A 17,570-nucleotide genomic window follows, 5' to 3' on the forward strand; every position below is an offset into this window, starting at 1 on the left:
GCAGATTAACAACGTCCTGTTATGGTCGGCCCATGAACAGACGATTCCAAATCTAGCTCGTTTAAGGCCCATAATGCGGCCTGTTATTGGCCCATGTTTCGCCGATCAATCAAACGGTTCGTAGAAGGCCCATTGATGCTATGACCCGTAGAAGGCCCATCATTTCTATGGCCCTTAGAAGGCCCATTGTTTCTACGGCCCGTAGGAGGCCCATGGTAACTACAGTAAATATGTAGCCCATGGTTATTGTGGGCTAGTTTTTAAAAAATAGGTTATTGCAGCCACTAGCAAACCCCGGAAAAAGAACTGCACTGACTACAAGAAAACAAATAAACAAGAAAACAAGGAAATAAATAAGCAAGCAACTTATGCTAGTCTATCACGGCTATTGCACATATTACATCCACTGGGCATCAAAGTTCGCCACTAGTGCAAATATAGGGAACAAAGCCGCATATCATATACACTGGTTGTCAAACTTGGTGACTAGTGCAAATAAACGCCACAGCAAAACAAGTCCAGAACTGAAACCACTTCAGAAGATCTCAAGAAACATATCCTGGGTACCCATAATGCTGGCAAGATGCTTAGCAAGCTTATTAACTTTCTCTTGTTTGGCGCTAAAATCCTCAAGCACTTGCTGTTGCACAAGAAAGTATGCATCGGAATTCTGCAGGGACTTCCTCAGTCCTTCGGCTTCTTGCCGTGGCACAGCTGGCCGATGCCTTTCAGCTTGTAGCTGAGACTGAAGAAGCCGAAGTGATTCAGGCAGTGAGTTTAAAGAGCTTGTGCCAGCGGTACTGGCCAGTAACTCGAACACTACATCAACGCAGGAGTGTGGGGTTTTCTCACTGTCTACAAGATCGTTTTTATCACCTTTCTTGGAGACAAACAGGGTTGTCTCGCTATCTTGAACCTTATCTGCATTACTTTCTCTACCATTGCATAGTGGGGTGCTCTTCTACAATATTCTGTTCGCATACTACAAGAGAAACAAGCAGACACATCACAGTTTTAGAGTGTAGTATACGAAACTCATTTTGGTAGAGCGATTAAGTAGTAAGGTGGACATGATAACAACATCAAACAAACATATATCTATGTACTATGGTCACTGTATTGTCCATATCATTCTAGTTTATGTTGCCAAATCAAGATAGAGACACAGTTCAACTCATATATTTTTAAGACACAGCAACATAGATAGAATATAAGTGTGAGAAACTACACAACATTGGCAACACTTGTAATGTGCAACACATGAGAACATAACTGTTTATACAACTGAAACTGAAATCAACATAGAGCAAGAAGTTAGAACAGCAATCTAGTTAAATAAATAGGTTCAAAACATACCTATTGCGCCATTGGAGTTTCAATTGGATCCTTCAAACTCGAAAGTAGTTGGTATGAGTAAATATAGTGATGCAACAGCAAAGGAGTATGGACCATAGCTACGGAATCTGACCTGAGAACAATTGCTCTTCCTCTTTAAATGTGGAGTTTGGGTTCGTTGTGGTGGTCTTCGTGCTTTGGGCACTTCAGTTGCTTTACAAACTGCTCCTGTGGGGGTACTCTGTGGTGGACTTGGTGCTTTGTCAACTAGAAGTGGGTTACTATACACTGGGGTTGGGGTTAGATGGGTTGTAGCTGGTTCTCTGCCCAACGGTGTAAGTGTGCAATCTGGAAGAGTCTCGATTATGTGTGGTGGGGCTAGTTTGTGGGCCAATACAACCATGGTTCTATCTGCATCAACGGGTAGCGCTGTCTTTTGTGAAGAATGGGTTTTTGCTCCCTTAGATACTACCATCACCCTCTACAATTCAAATAGCTGATAAACAAGAAAAGAAATTGTAGCGACCAGACCTCAAACGGTCCAATCTATGTGCTCCAGTGTCATCCCTGGATCAGTAATGCTGACACCACACAGTACTTGAAAGATTTATAACAGAGTAGCAATCACACACTTATTACATCGAGAGTCTCAAAAGAGAACTTATTACAATAAATATGGCTTAAGGCCATCTAATAATGATAACAGCGGAAGGCTTGGAAGATAAGTGAGTCCATCAACTCCAATGGCATCACTGAGTATAGAACCACGACCTAAAGGCACCTTAATCGTCGTCTGAAAAGTCTGCAACATTAATGTTGCAGCCTGAAATGGGTCAGCACATGGAATATGCTGGCAAAGTAACACATAGAGAGTAATGGAATGAAATAGGCTATTCTATATGCATATTTGGCTGGTGGAAAGCTCTATGGTTACAGTTTTGCGTAAAGCCAATTTTTCCCTACTGCAAAGGAATAAATTTTATTTAGCTATCATGGTAGTTGTTAAACATTGAGAATGGTTGACAGCATTCTAAATCCTAATTAAACATCATCATTAAAAACCCAACAAAATTAATTTTAGAGTAACATGATGAGATTCACATGATAATCCATGTACTAGATACTCAAGATGTCCATAACTGGGGACACGGATAACCATGATTAGTTTATACACTCTGCAGAGGTTTGCGCAGTTTTCCCCACAAGACTCGATCTCCTCCGTTGGTTTTCTCGCACTGCATGGTGTTTGAGAAACGGATGACCGAGACATAGTCTTTCGGAAGTGCTAGCACCTTACGAACGGGTAGACCGTACCAACCTACATCCCCTACATCTGCTAGTCTACCACAGTAAGAGTTCGCACGCCTTAGTCAACTATGCTAGAGCCCATAGTAGCTTGTGGCTGCACACGGAAGTTTCTAGCATGAATAATCTCATGATCCCTTTGAGCCTGGGTGGCGGTCCAAAAGAAAACAGGTAATCGCTAGAATACCCAGGTGCCTCAATCCACCCAGATGTGTGTTTAGGTTGCCACCTTAAATAAACCATTAATTAACAATCTCACATCTGTCATGGATACACTCACCCAATCCACGTCTACTAGCATAGCATAGGAATAATAAGCAAACATAGAGTAACTCCCAAAGGTTTGATAATAAATAGGTAATAGGTTCTACCTCAACTACTTCCCAAACCCACAATTTAATTAGATCCTAAACATGCAATGTGTGAGGATTGATCTAATGCAATAAAACTGGGTAATTGGAAGTATGATCAAAGTGTTACTTGCCTTGCTGATGATCCGGGAAACCTAGCGATTCAAAGTAGCAAGCGGCGCACTCCGGGTACTCTATCACAAACAAAAAAGCATACAATAAGTACTGAACTAATGCACAGGTAAAACACGAACAAAAGATCTAACCAAAAAGTTCAACTTAAGAACTCTGGTTGGCAAAAAGAATCAAAACAAACGAAGCAATGAAAGACAAACGGCAAAAGAAACAAGCTTCCTTTACTATTCTGAATCTAGGGCAATTTTTACTATGGCAAAAACTTGTTTGAGTTGGTTAAACGGAAAGGGGGTTTCGAGACGAAACTCCAGGCGCCTGAATCGCCTGATTCCGATAAACGAGCGAAAAGTTAAACTAGAACGAACATCAGATCAGAGATCGCGATCAGAAAAACCGCGGATTTAATCCGAGAAAAAGAAAACAACGAATAGTTAATGAATGAACGTTCGTTAACAGAAACTAAACGAAAAACGCGTTCGTTAAAACGAACGGACGAACGGGCGCTCGCTAAATAAATAAACCGGAAAAAACCGATCTACTTATTTAAAAAAACGAAAACTAGGGTTTTCAAAAAAACAAATCGGCTTTTTCTCAAAAAAACGGCCGGCAGCTACCTCGACAGCGGCGGCGGCTCTCCGGCGGGGCTCCGGCAGGGCGGCGGGTGGCGCGAGGCGGCGGCTCCGGGCGGCGCGGGGCGGCGACAAGCAGCGCGGCGGCGGCAGGCGGCAGTAGGCGGCATGCGGCAGCGGCGGCAGCACAGGCGGTGGGGCGGCGGTGGCGGCGCAGGCGGCGGGGCGGCGGTGGCGGCGCAGGCGGCGGGGCGGCGGTCTGGGGTTTGCAGGGGGTGGCGGCGGTTATAAAGGGGCGGGGGAGGTCGACTTGGGGGAGGGTTCGGCCTCGGGAGGCGTGTCCTCCCTGGACATGGCGGCGGCGGCGATCGGGACTCCGGTCCCGATCCGGCTGGAGGCGGTGGCGGCTGGCTGGGCCGGCCTGCTCGGCTGGGCCCTTGACCAGTCGGACGCAGGGTTCTTTTAACAATTTCGCTGCGCCTAAAAAAATTCTAGAAAAAATAAATAAAAATCTGAAAATGCCAAAACAAATTTTCTCCGTCTAAATAAAATATTTAGAACAGGATGAACACTTTTTTGGCTCTAAATGCAATTTTTGAAAACGTGCAATTTTTCCTAAATTCAAATAAAATAGCAAATAAAACCAAAATAAAACCTTATTTGATTTTTTTTATTAAATCCTCAATATTTCTTTATTTTTGGGAAAGTCATTTTATTCCCTCTCTCATATTTTGGTAATATGAATAATTGAAGATAAAATAAATAAAATCAAATGATCATATTTTCAAATTTTGAGAAAACTCAAATATGAAAATAACGAAATCCCCAACTCTCTCCAAGGGTCCTTGAGTTGCGTAGAATTTCTAGGATCAACCAAAATGCAAATAAAATACGATATGCAATTATGCTCTAGTGTATAACATTCCAAATTTAAAATTTGGGATGTTACAAATCTACCCCCCTTAAGATGAATCTCGCCCTCGAGATTCGGGTTGGCTAGAAAATAGGTGAGGGTGGTCCTTCAGCAATTCTTCCTCTCGCTCCCAGGTGGCTTCGTCCTCCGTGTGGTGGCTCCATTGAACTTTGCAAAACTTGATAACCTTGCTCCGGGTGACTCGGCTGGCATACTCAAGAATCTCGACTGGTTTCTCCTCATAGGTCAAATCACTGTCCAACTGAATTGCTTCCAGCAGCACTGTATTTCTCAGCGATATATCAGCCATCTCTGCGTGGCACGTCTTCAACTGGGAAACATGGAACACGTCATGAACTCCTGATAATCCTCCACGTCATTCCAACTTGTAGGCTACTTCTCCCATACGCTCCAAAACCTTGTATGGTCCTACAAAGCGCGGCGCTAACTTTCCCTTAACTCCAAAGCGCTTAACTCCTCGAAGTGGAGATACTCGAAGATAAACCCGGTCTCCGACTTCGTAAACTGTCTCCTTGCGTTTAGAATCTGCGTAGCTCTTTTGCCTGGACTGGGCTACCTTGAGCCTATCGCGAATCAATTTCACTTTCTGTAGACTCCTTAATCAAATCCGGTCCAAACAACTGGCGGTCTCCAACTTTATCACACGACAATGGGGTCCTGCACCTCCTTCCGTACAAGGCTTCGAAAGGGGCCATCTTCAAACTGGATTGATAACTGTTGTTGTAAGAGAACTCTGCATATGGCAAATTCTCGTCCCAACTAGATCCGTAATCTAGCGCGCAAGCTCTCAGCATATCCTCCAAAATCTGATTGACCCTCTCGGTCTGTCCATCTGTCTGTGGATGAAAAGCCGTGCTGAACTCTAGTCTGGTACCCAAAGTTTCATGTAACTGATTCCAAAACTTTGAGGTAAATTGGTTTCCTCTATCTGATACAATGCTCTTTGGAACTCCATGCAGACATACGATTCTGGTCATGTATATCTTTGCCAACTTTGCACTGGTATAGGTAGTCTTCACTGGAATGAAATGGGCTACCTTTGTCAAACGATCGACTACAACCCATATTGAGTCATAGCCTGAACGAGTTCTGGGTAAACCCGTAATAAAATCCATGACTAACTTATCCCACTTCCATTCGGGTATCGGCAATGGCTGTAGCAATCCTACTGGCTTCTGATGCTCTGCCTTTACTCTCTGACATCCATCACAAACTGCTACATACTCCGCAATATCCTTCTTCATTCCGGTCCACCAGAAGTATCCTTCAAATCCAAATACATCTTGGTATTTCCTGGGTGAATCGAATATGGCGAATCATGTGCCTCTTGCAGAATTAACTTCCTGATCTCTGAATCATTTGGAACATAAACACGGTCTTCAAACCATAAGGTATCGTGCTCATCCTCACGAAACCCCTTAGCTTTTCCTTTGCTCATTTTCTCCTTTATAGAGGGAATCTCCTTGTCAGTCCTTTGAGCTTCTCTGATCTTATCCATCAAAGTAGACTGAAATCTCCAATGCTGCTACATAGACTCTCGGAACTATCTCCAAATATAGCTCATGAAGATTTTCAGCTAACTCCCTTGGTAAATCTCCCGTCATTAAGGTGTTGACATGGCTTTTACGGCTCAATGCGTCAGCTACTACGTTAGCCTTTCCAGGGTGATAATGTAATCTCATATCATAATCCTTGATGAGCTCCAACCATCTTGTTTGCCTGATATTCAACTCTTTCTGCGTGAAAATATACTTCAAACTCTTGTGATCTGTGTACACCTCACAATGATTTCCAATGAGAAAGTGTCTCCAGGTTTTTAATGCATGCACTACGGCTGCTAACTCCAAATCATGTGTAGCGTAATTCAACTCATGAGGCTTAAGCTGTCGTGAGGCATAGGAAACAACTCTTCCTTCCTGCATAAGCATTGCTCCAAGTCCTCGACGTGAAGCGTCGCAATACACCTCATAATCCTTGGTCTGATCTGGCAAAATCAACACAGGTGATGTAACCAAACGTTTCTTCAATTCTTCGAAACTGGCCTCACATTCTTCAGTCCATATGAACTTGGTATCCTTTTTCAACAACTGCGTCATAGTCTTCGCAATCTTTGATAAATTCTCAATGAATCTCCGGTAATATCCTGCGAGTCCAAGAAAACTCCGGATCTCTCCAACTATTGTTGGAGCTTCCCAATTGGTCACAGTATCAACTTTAGTGGGATCTACTGCTATACCTTCTCCGGATATAACGTCTTCGAGAAATCCAACTTCCTTCAGCCAAAACTCACATTTGCTAAACTTGGCATATAATTGATGTTCTCTGAGTTTACCAAGCACCAAATGCAAATGCTCCTTATGCTCCTCTTCATTCTTTGAGTAAACCAGGATATCATCAATGAACACTACCACGAACTTATCCAGAAACTCCATAAACACCTTGTTCATCATGTTCATGAAATATGCTGGTGTGTTAGTCAGACCAAATGACATAACGGTTTACTCGTACATCCCATACCTGGTGGTAAAAGCCGTCTTAGGTATATCCTGTTCTCGAATCTTCAACTGGTGGTATCCTGATCGCATATCGATCTTGGAAAATACATTAGCTCCTTGCAATCGATCAAACAGATCATTGATCATCGGTAGTGGGTACTTGTTCTTGATGGTTACTTCATTCAATCCTCGATAATCAACAACCATCCTTAATGATCCATCCTTCTTTTCTACTAGAAGTGCTGGCGATCCCCAAGGTGAAGAACTTGGGCGAATATAACCCTTATCCCGTAACTCCTTAATCTGCTTCTTAATCTCCACCAAATCCTTTGCGGGCATCCTATATGGTCTCTTTGATATTGGCCCTGTGCCTAGCAAAAGCTCAATCAAAAACTCAATATCTCTATCCGGTGGCATGCCTAGCAATTCTTCTGGAAATACATCAGGGAAATCCTTCACTATTGGTACTTCCTCCTGCACAACTCATGTTAGGCAATTTACTTGAGTCCTCTTTGGCACATGCTGTGATACATACTTGATCCTTCTTCCCTCTGGGTGGTAATCAAAATTGACTTACTGGCACATTCAATATTCTCTTCATACTTTGACAACCAATCCATGCCTAATATCACATCCAATCCTTGAGATTCCAACACTATTAGGTCTGAGGGAAATACGTAGTTACCAATCCTTAATGGTAACCGATCACACCATAGGCTAGCCATATACTCTGCTCCAGGCGAGGTTACTAACATGGGTGACCTAAGGGCTTGGGTTGGCAGTTTATACTTATCCACAAATCCCATTGATATGTATGAATGCGATGCACCAGTATCAAAAAGAACGAGTGCAGTAAATGACTTAACCAAAAACTTACCGATTACTGCATTCGGCTGCTCTTCAACCTCCTCCACGTTAATGTGGTTCACCTATCCCCTGTTGAAAGGGTTCGACTTCTTCCCAGAGCTTCCATTGCCATTACCATTTTGTGATTCAGGACATTCGTTGGCATAATGTCCGGTCTTCTGGCACTTAAAACAAGTGACTTGGCTCAGGTCTTTCTTGGCTGGGGTTGATGGGTTGGTGCGGTTCTGGCCGTTGCTTCCTCCATTCCCATTACCAGTCTTGGGGCCATTGTGATTGTGCGAGCTACCTCCTCCATGGGTATGCTGGAAATGTCCTCCCGGTCTAGGGGTAAAACGTGGCTTCTGCTCATCTCCAGAATTATACTTCCCTTGTCCATACTTCCTCTTGCGATTCTCAATCTGCTGCTGCTTCCCTTCAATCATGAGAGCACGATCTACCAACTCCTGGTAGTTGTTGAAGGTTGCTACCATCAACTGCATGCTCAACTCATCATTCAGTCCTTCCAGAAACTTCTCCTGCTTAGCTGCATCCATAGCAACGTCATATGGGGCATAACGTGCTAGCTTACTAAAGTCCTCCACATACTGGCCAACTGTCCGTCCTCCTTGGCGCAAGTTGCGAAACTCACGCTTCTTCATGGACATAGCTCCTGCTGAAACATGGGCAGTATGAAAAGCTTGCTGAAACTGGTCCCACGTGACAATGTCGACAGGGAAAGTGGCAGTGAAATTCTCCCACCATGATGCTGCGGGTCCTTCCAGCTGATGTGCGGCAAACTTCACCTTTTCCGCATCCGTGCATCCTACCGTGGTCAACTCTCTTGCTGTCTTGCGGAGCCAATCATCTGCTACTATCGGCTCGGTGCTACTGGAAAACACCGGCGGATTCAGCCTAAGAAAACGGGCTAAGTGATCAACAGGTGGTGGTGGTGGTGGGTTGTTGTTGTTGTTCCCCTGATTCTGATTCTGGACTAGCAACTGCATCAATGTTTTCTGCTGCTGGATCAACTGAGTGAACTCCGGTGGGAAGGTAAATCCGGGGTCACGTCTCGGAGGCATCTGAGGTTTTAGAAAAGATGAGATTTAAGAATAGAGAGGGGTCTAAAGAGAAAACACTACCCATATGCACATGAGGCAAAAGCAAACAATTCACTTCATTCAATCAAACAAGGGCTTACAATCGATCTAACTATCGCAAAAGTGCTCGGACTACTATATTTACATGGTGGACTAATACTACTGTTGGGGTGGTCTACTAGAAATACTCTTCGGTTGCAGACTCCATGATATCTGCTCCAGCTTCATCCACACAGTCATCATCGCTATCATATGGGTCCGAGTCGGTGTCGTCGATGATGATGTAGTCTTCCGGGTGAATCTCCTTGGGTTCTTCGTCTTCTTCTACTGGTGTAGGGTCTCCCATGAATATTCCAATCTTCTTGATCAGATCGTCATTCTTCTCCACTAATACTTTGATTTCCTCTTCATAATCTTCACATGTAGCCTTGAGTTCTTCCTCCAGTTCCTTGATTCTTGTCCTCGCCTTCTTCAGATCTATCATGTCTATGCACATCTGGTTCTCCTGACGTCGAATGTGCTGGTTTAACTCCTGGATAAAAGCTGCAATTGATCTATCCTTCCTGGTGCTGATCATCTCCCAGTGCTCATCTCGGCGCCCACAAATCTGGTAGATAGTATCCTTCAGATCATTGCGGTAAACTTCTCCAATGTGTCCCATGGTGATGTGAGCTGCCATGCTCTTTCCTAGACTCCAGGTTGGTGCATCAAAGGAAAACTCTATGGGCTCAGTGACTGGCATGAACGTCCTTCCTGGAACTTGAACTTGAATCATCCAGTGCTCTTCTTCAGGTAATGTGGCATTGTAGGTTCCGGTGAAGCTTGGTACTCCTATGTTCAGGTATCTAGTGACTTCCTTCAAGTGACGTCCGAAGGGTGTATCTTCATCCAGTTGCATGAACTTGTTCCTTGCATCCGCCATCCTAAAAGAGTAGAAAAGATGAGAGGTCAGAAGGACAAGAGTAAGTAGTGATCTAGGGCTTTAGCATTAGTGGTCGTGTCCTATAGTCAGCGTGTGCTCTGATACCATCTTGTGGTGACCAGACCTCAAACGGTCCAATCTCTGTGCTCCGGTGTCATCCCTGGATCAGTAATGCTGACACCACACAATACTTGAAGGATTTATAATAGAGTAGCAATCACACACTTATTACATCGAGTGTCTCAAAAGAGAACTTATTACAATAAATATGGCTTAAGGCCATCTAATAACGATAACAACGGAAGGCTTGGAAGATAAGTGAGTCCATCAACTCCAACGGCATCACTGAGTATAGAACCATGACCTAAAGGCACCTTAATCGTCGTCTGAAAAGTCTGCAACATTAACGTTGCAGCCCGAAACGGGTCAGCACATGGAATATGCTGGCAAAGTAACACATAGAGAGTAATGGAATGAAATAGGCTATTCTATATGCATATTTGGCTGGTGGAAAGCTCTATGGTTACAGTTTTGTGTAAATCCAATTTTTCCCTACTGCAAAGGAATAAATTTTATTTAGCTATCATGGTAGTTGTTAAACATTGAGAATGGTTGACAGCATTCTCAATCCCAATTAAGCATCATCATTAAAAACCCAACAAAATTAATTTTAGAGTAACATGATGAGATTCACATGATAATCCAGGTACTAGATACTCAAGATGTCTATAACCGGGGACACGGCTAACCATGATTAGTTTATACACTCTGCAGAGGTTTGTGCACTTTTCCCCACAAGACTCGATCTCCTCCGTTGGTTTTCTCGCACTGCATGGTGTTTGAGAAACACATGACCGAGACATAGTCTTTCGGAAGTGCTAGCACCTTACGAATGGGTAGACCGTACCAACCTACATCTGCTAGTCTACCACTGTAAGAGTTCACACAACTTAGTCAACTATGCTAGAGCCCATAGTAGCTTGTGGCTGCACACGGAAGTTTCTAGCATGAATAATCTCATGATCCCTTTGAGCCTGGGTGGCGGTCCAAAAGAAAACATGCAATCGCTGGAATTCCCAGGTGCCTCAATCCACCCAGATGTGTGTTTAGGTTGCCACCTTAAATAAACCATTAATTAACAATCTCACATCTGTCATGGATACACTCACCCAATCCACGTCTACTAGCATAGCATAGCAATAATAAGCAAACGTAGAGTAACTCCCAAAGGTTTGATAATAAATAGGTAATAGGTTCTACCTCAACTACTTCCCAAACCCACAATTTAATTAGATCCTAAACATGCAATGTGTGAGAATTGATCTAATGCAATAAAACTGGGTAATTGGAAGTATGATCAAAGTGTTACTTGCCTTGCTGATGATCCGGGAAACCTAGCGATTCGAAGTAGCAAGCGGCGCACTATGGGTACTCTATCGCAAACAAACAGGCATACAATAAGTACTCAACTAATGCACAGGTAAAATACGAACAAAAGATCTACCCAGAAAGTTCAACTTAAGAACTCCGGTTGGCAAAAAGAATCAAAACAAACGAAGCAACAAAAGATAAACGGCAAAAGAAACAAGCTTCATTTACTATTCTGAATCTAGGGCAATTTTTACTGTGGCAAAAACTTGTTTTAGTTGGTTAAATGGAAAGGGGGTTTTGACACGAAACTCCAGGCGCTTGAATCGCCTGATTCTGATAAACGAGCAAAAAGTTAAACTAGAACGAACATCGGATCAGAGATCGCGATCAGAAAAAACCGCGGATTTAATCCAAGAAAAAGAAAAACGGTGAACAGTTAACGAGCGAACATTTGTTAACAGAAACTAAACGAAAAATGTGTTCGTTAAAATGAACGGACGAATGGGCGCTCGCTAAATAAATAAGCCGGAAAAAAACCGGTCTATTTATTTAAAAAAGACGAAAACTAGGGTTTTCAAAAAAACTGAATCAGCTTTTTCTCAAAAAACCGGCTGACGGCTACCTCGGCGGCGGCGGCTCTCCGGCGGGGCTCCGGTAGGGCGGCGGGTGGCGCGAGGCAGCGGGGCGGCGGCAAGCAGCATGGCGGCGGCAGGCGGCGTGCGGCTGCGGGGGCGGCGGCGCAGGCGGCAGTGTGGGGTTTGCAGGGGGTGGCGGCGGTTATAAAGGGGCGGGGGAGGTCGACTGGGGGGGAGGGGTCGGCCTCGGGAGGCGTGTCCTCCCCGGACATGGTGGTGGCGGCGATCGGGACTCCAGTCCCGATCCGGCTGGAGGCGGCGGCGGCTGGCTGGGCCCTTGGCCCAGTCAGGCACGGGGTTTTTTTTAAACAATTTCGCTGCGCCTAAAAAAATTCTAGAAAAAATAGATAAAAATCTAAAAATGTCAAAACAAATTTTCTCCATCTAAATAAAATATTTAGAACAGGATGAACATTTTTTTGGCTCTAAATGCAATTTTTGAAAACGTGCAATTTTTCCTAAATTCAAATAAAATAGCAAATAAAACCAAAATAAAACCTTATTTGATTTTTTATTAAATCCTCAATATTTCTTTATTTTTGGGAAAGTCATTTTATTCCCTCTCTCATATTTTGCTAATAGAAATAATTGAAGATAAAATAAATAAAATCAAACTATCCTATTTTCAAAATTTGAGAAAACTCAAATATGAAAATAACGAAATCCCCAACTCTCTCCAAGAGTCCTTGAGTTGCATAGAATTTCTAGGATCAACCAAAATGCAAATAAAATATGATATGCAATTATGCTCTAGTGTATAACATTCCGAATTGAAAATTTGGGATGTTACAGAAATTGAACGTATAGACATTGTATGATAGACAGATGTGGTAATTCAGATATATGTTGTCTAACCAGACAGGATGACATGACACAAATTCACATATATGATGCCTAACTAAACAGGATAGCATGACACAGTTTCAGATATATGATGGATAACTTAACAGGATATAATGGCATAATTCAACATATGATGAGTATCTAAACAGGATGACATGACAAAACTATATGGTGTCTTTCTAAAATAGGTTGGGATAGAATAATTCACATACATGTTGTCTAAGTATACAGGATGGCATGATACAATTGTCATAATTGATTCATATACTAAGTAGCTGGCACTCGCCTGTATGATCTCTATACTAAGCATATGGAATTCAATATTGAGCATATGATGTCTAAACTAAGCAATGCAAGACACCATATGCATGATATGAGAAATATAAACATTGCAACTTAGAGCATACACCTCAGGTGGGATATAGGACCGGTCATCTATCTCTGAATCCTCCTCTGAGGAGCTCCCTGTAACCATCGAGATATATGCTTCAACAGGTACAATTGCTTGCTCTGAAGACCTTGCTTTCACTCATGATTTTTCCATAACCGGCTAAAATGGCTGATACACATGAAGAGTAGTTCAATATACACAGATTGTCGACAAATGGAATACGTAATGAAAAAAAGATGGCATGAGATAATTCACATATATGATTTCTAGCTACATGGCGGTGCATAATTCACATATATGATAACTGGCTGAAAAACATGGTATTGCATAATTCACATATCTGATATAGAAAGCGAACAGGAGGCATTCATACAAAGCATGTCCAATCTAAGAAGATGGCATGGCAATGCAAGACACTATATGAATGATGTGAGCAATATAACCTTGCCAAGTTAGAGCATGCACCTCGGGGGGGGGATACGACTGGTCATCTGTCTCTGAATCCTCCTCTGAGGAGCTATCTGTAACCAGCAAGAAATCTGCATCGACAGGTAGCATTGACTGCTTAGAAGACCTTGTTTTCACTTCATATTTTCCCATGACCGACTCAAAGGGCTGATGCATAGGAAGAGTAGATGAATGTATAAACATTTTGGACAAATGGAATACATTATGAAAAAAATATGGCACGATACAATTCACATATATGATGACTGGCTAACAGGATGGCATTGCATGATTCACATATATGATGCCTGGCTAAAGAAGATGGCATTGCATAATTCCCATATACTCCCTCCATTCCTAAATATTTGTCTTTTTAGAGATTTCAAATGGATTACCACATACGGATGTATATAGACATATTTTAGAGTGTAGATTCGGCCATTTTGCTCCGTATGTAGCCACTTGTTGAAATCTATAAAAAGACAAATATTTAGGAATGGTGGGAGTATAATATAGAAACCAAACAGGTGGCATTCACACAAAGCAAATCTAAACTAAGATGATGACATATAAGATGTATAATGTAAGCAATGTGAGGCGCCATATGCACGATATGACCAACATCAGCATGCTAGGTTAGAGCATACACCTCAGGGGGTAAATAAGAGTGGTCGGCTCCCTCTGAATCTCCATCCGAACAGTTATCTTCCTGCAATACAATCTGGAATGGTGGGAGGGGGGCACTTCGCCCACCATGCAGCAGCGTCTGCATGACATTATATTCCCACGCAACGGTCTTCCCTTTTTCTCTACATGTACAGTATGATTGTGTACAATAACTGACATGCATAATAAAAAAATAGTTAGATTTTGTAAGGCCTAAGGGGTGCATGCAGAAATCAAGACTGATGGTAGCAAACGAGTGGATAGATCCAAAACTAATGATAGCGGGTAGATTATAGCTTCAGTTTTAAAAAGATAGAGAATGGATCATCTACTGTTTGTTGCCCACCCTACATTAACCAAATAGAAGACCCTAGATGAACCAGATAGTAGACAGATACTATTCGTTGCTTCCTCGATATGAGACCCATGGGCATTTTAAAACTCAAGTTTGAACGACAAAGTATCTGCTAATAATAACCGATGTATAACGTAAGCAAACACAAAAGACTGCGACCTCTCTTCTGGAACTTTGTAGTCCTCAGGTTCATCTGCTTAGTTGATGATGGTAATGCAGTTGGTGTGGCTGCCGGCAGCAGGGAAGATGATCTAAGGCGGCGAAAGAAAGTTTTCAGGGGGGGATCTCTGCTGCAGTGAACGCTTCTATCGATGGTGCACCTTAGGTGGGGTGCATGACGGCACGGCAGGAGCAGGACATAACACACCGAGTTTTCTTTGACGCATATCTGAAAATGAAGTAAATCTGTAAGGGCTCCTTAGAATTGGAGGATTCTATAAACGCGGGGAGAGGAAAAACACAGGAATAGGATAGGAATTCATGTGCAAAACAGAGCATTTGGAAACATAGGATTTTTGTCAACATGGGTGTTTGGTTCACATGAATTGGAAGAACACGGGAATGGAGAAACATGGTCAAATTAAAGTCAAACCATGTGAAAATGAAAAAAAATATGAATCTTATTATGCCAGTAATGCAATTAGTCATGTTCTTCAAACATATTAATTTGAAACGGACATCCAAGTGGATATTAAAATTCCTACGTTTTTTCTTTGAAAGAGACACCAAAGGAAAAAAATCCTCCAGTTTTGCTTTGCTCCACTCCTTCTAACCAAATGCATGAATAGTAGTACCATAGTAGTTTCATAGCAAAGGATCCCTGAGGGATCGACATGAATGCAGAGTAACAAAGTGATGCATCAAGTGTACAACCTCCTGGGCATAGCCTTGTCGACCTCAGCATCATTGGGTTGGAGGTGGAGGATGGTGATGCTAGTGTGACTGTCGGACGCGGGGAAGAAGATCTGAGGCCTATGGAAACGGCGCCGAGGTTACTGCTCCACTGTGATTGACGGTTCCGTCGTTGGAGCAACTCCGATGAGGTGTACGGCGGCGTGGCTGAAGCAGGACAAGACAGAAAACGTCAATCTGAAGTGGGACTCTAATATCATCTGCAATAGATGATGTAAAATACAACAACAAAAAGTGCTAGATGTAAAACGCATCAGTCGCACCACGGCTGCTTCGACAGATGCTGTAAATTCTGTTCACTCTGAAGTTAACTGAAGAAAATGAACTCTATAGTCGAAACTAAATTTTACTATCAAAACTGATTGAACTAGTAGCAGAGCCTTGCAATAGATTTTTAGGGCGTTCGAGCACTAATAGCAGAGAAGCAGTGATCTAAATCAGCAGACGCTCTAGCAGGGAACGCACTAGCTGAGAGCAAGTCATGCAGCAGCACCGCAAGCGAGTGCTAAAGCAGTAACTCCTGTAGCTGCCGGAGGTCGTGTAGTAGTAGCAGCGCGAATGAGAGCAAGAGCAAGAGCAGAGCAATAGCACGAACGAGAGCAAGAGCGGAGCAGCAGCATGACCAACAGCAATAGCAGCGAAGAGCAGCAACACAGACGAAAGCAAGAGCAGTGCAGCAGTGCCACCGATAGTAAGAAAAGAGCCGCAACGGAAGCGAGAGCCGGAGCAGCTGCAACTAGTGCCGGTGTGGAAGTCGCCGCCAAGGAAGCAACTACATGGGGGAGATACGCCATTGATGAAGTGGCCGGCGACGACGCCGTCGCTAGAGACCCACCATGGCTGCTCCGTATCGAGCACCGGCAGCCTCATGAGATCGAATAAAAGATAAAATGCAGCGGTGAGTGCAGAACCTCCTTGGTGGTGCCGGGTGGGCCTCGGCTTCATCGGAGGAATTGGTGTGGGTGCTATGGTTTCGGTGGGGTAGGTCAATACGGTGCTGTGGGGATGGAGGTGGCACGATAGACGAGGCGAACATCGGGGCAGCTCCTTGGAGGTGCAGGATGGGGCGGCTGATCCGGCGGGATGACGTGATCGACGACGGATCCTCGTCCTGTGCGGTCGATGAGGGACGGCGAGATGTTGTGGTGGACGACATCGTAGGGGAAGAGTCTCTGGCTGGGCGGTGGTCGGGAGGCCGACGGAGGAGCGTGGGGTTTCACGGGTTTCGGCGGCCTCGGTGTACGAATGGGGGGATGAAGGGGAAGGTAGGGGTTTCACGGGTTTCGGCGGCCTCGGTGTACATTGGTCTAGGTAGCAAGATGTTCGGGATAATCTAAACCCTGTTTTCATATGTATATTTTTTGGCTGAATTGGGACCAGTTTTAGTATAAGCTTCTAGCAAAACCAGAGATTCTCTCAACAAGCCTCGTGGTTCCGAAAGGGAACATGTCACCTTCGTGTGTGAAACGATAAATGCTGCCTCCCCCTGATTTTCTTTACAGAGGCAACACAGAACTATATGAGTGCCCTGTTAAATTTTGGAATTATTCCGGGTTCATTTGACATTTTTTATACATTAATTGAGTTTTTGGACATTTAATGTGCATAATCCAAATTTGAACTGCAAGAACATGCTCCGGTGCACCAAAGTTGGTTCTAAAATCACATGTGTGTCCTTGGGTGAATTTGTAGGTCCCATGCAAGAAACGGGAATGAAATTCAAACATCTTAGCGTCGTGACATGGCCGAGAATATTGTGAAACTTGGTTTTAAAATTCATGTAAATCCAAAAAAGCCTGAAAATCATGAAACTTGGCATGGTGTCATGTCATGCTACTACCATGTCATGGTAAAAAAATTGGCCGAATTGGAACAAATTTTGGTATAAGCTTCTTACAAACCGGAGCTTCTCTCAAAAAGGATCGTGCTTCTAAGAGGGAACGTGGCACCTTTGAGTGCGAA

Source organism: Triticum urartu, chromosome 6 (genome assembly GCF_003073215.2).
Source record: "Triticum urartu cultivar G1812 chromosome 6, Tu2.1, whole genome shotgun sequence".
NCBI classification, from domain to species: Eukaryota; Viridiplantae; Streptophyta; class Magnoliopsida; order Poales; family Poaceae; genus Triticum; species Triticum urartu.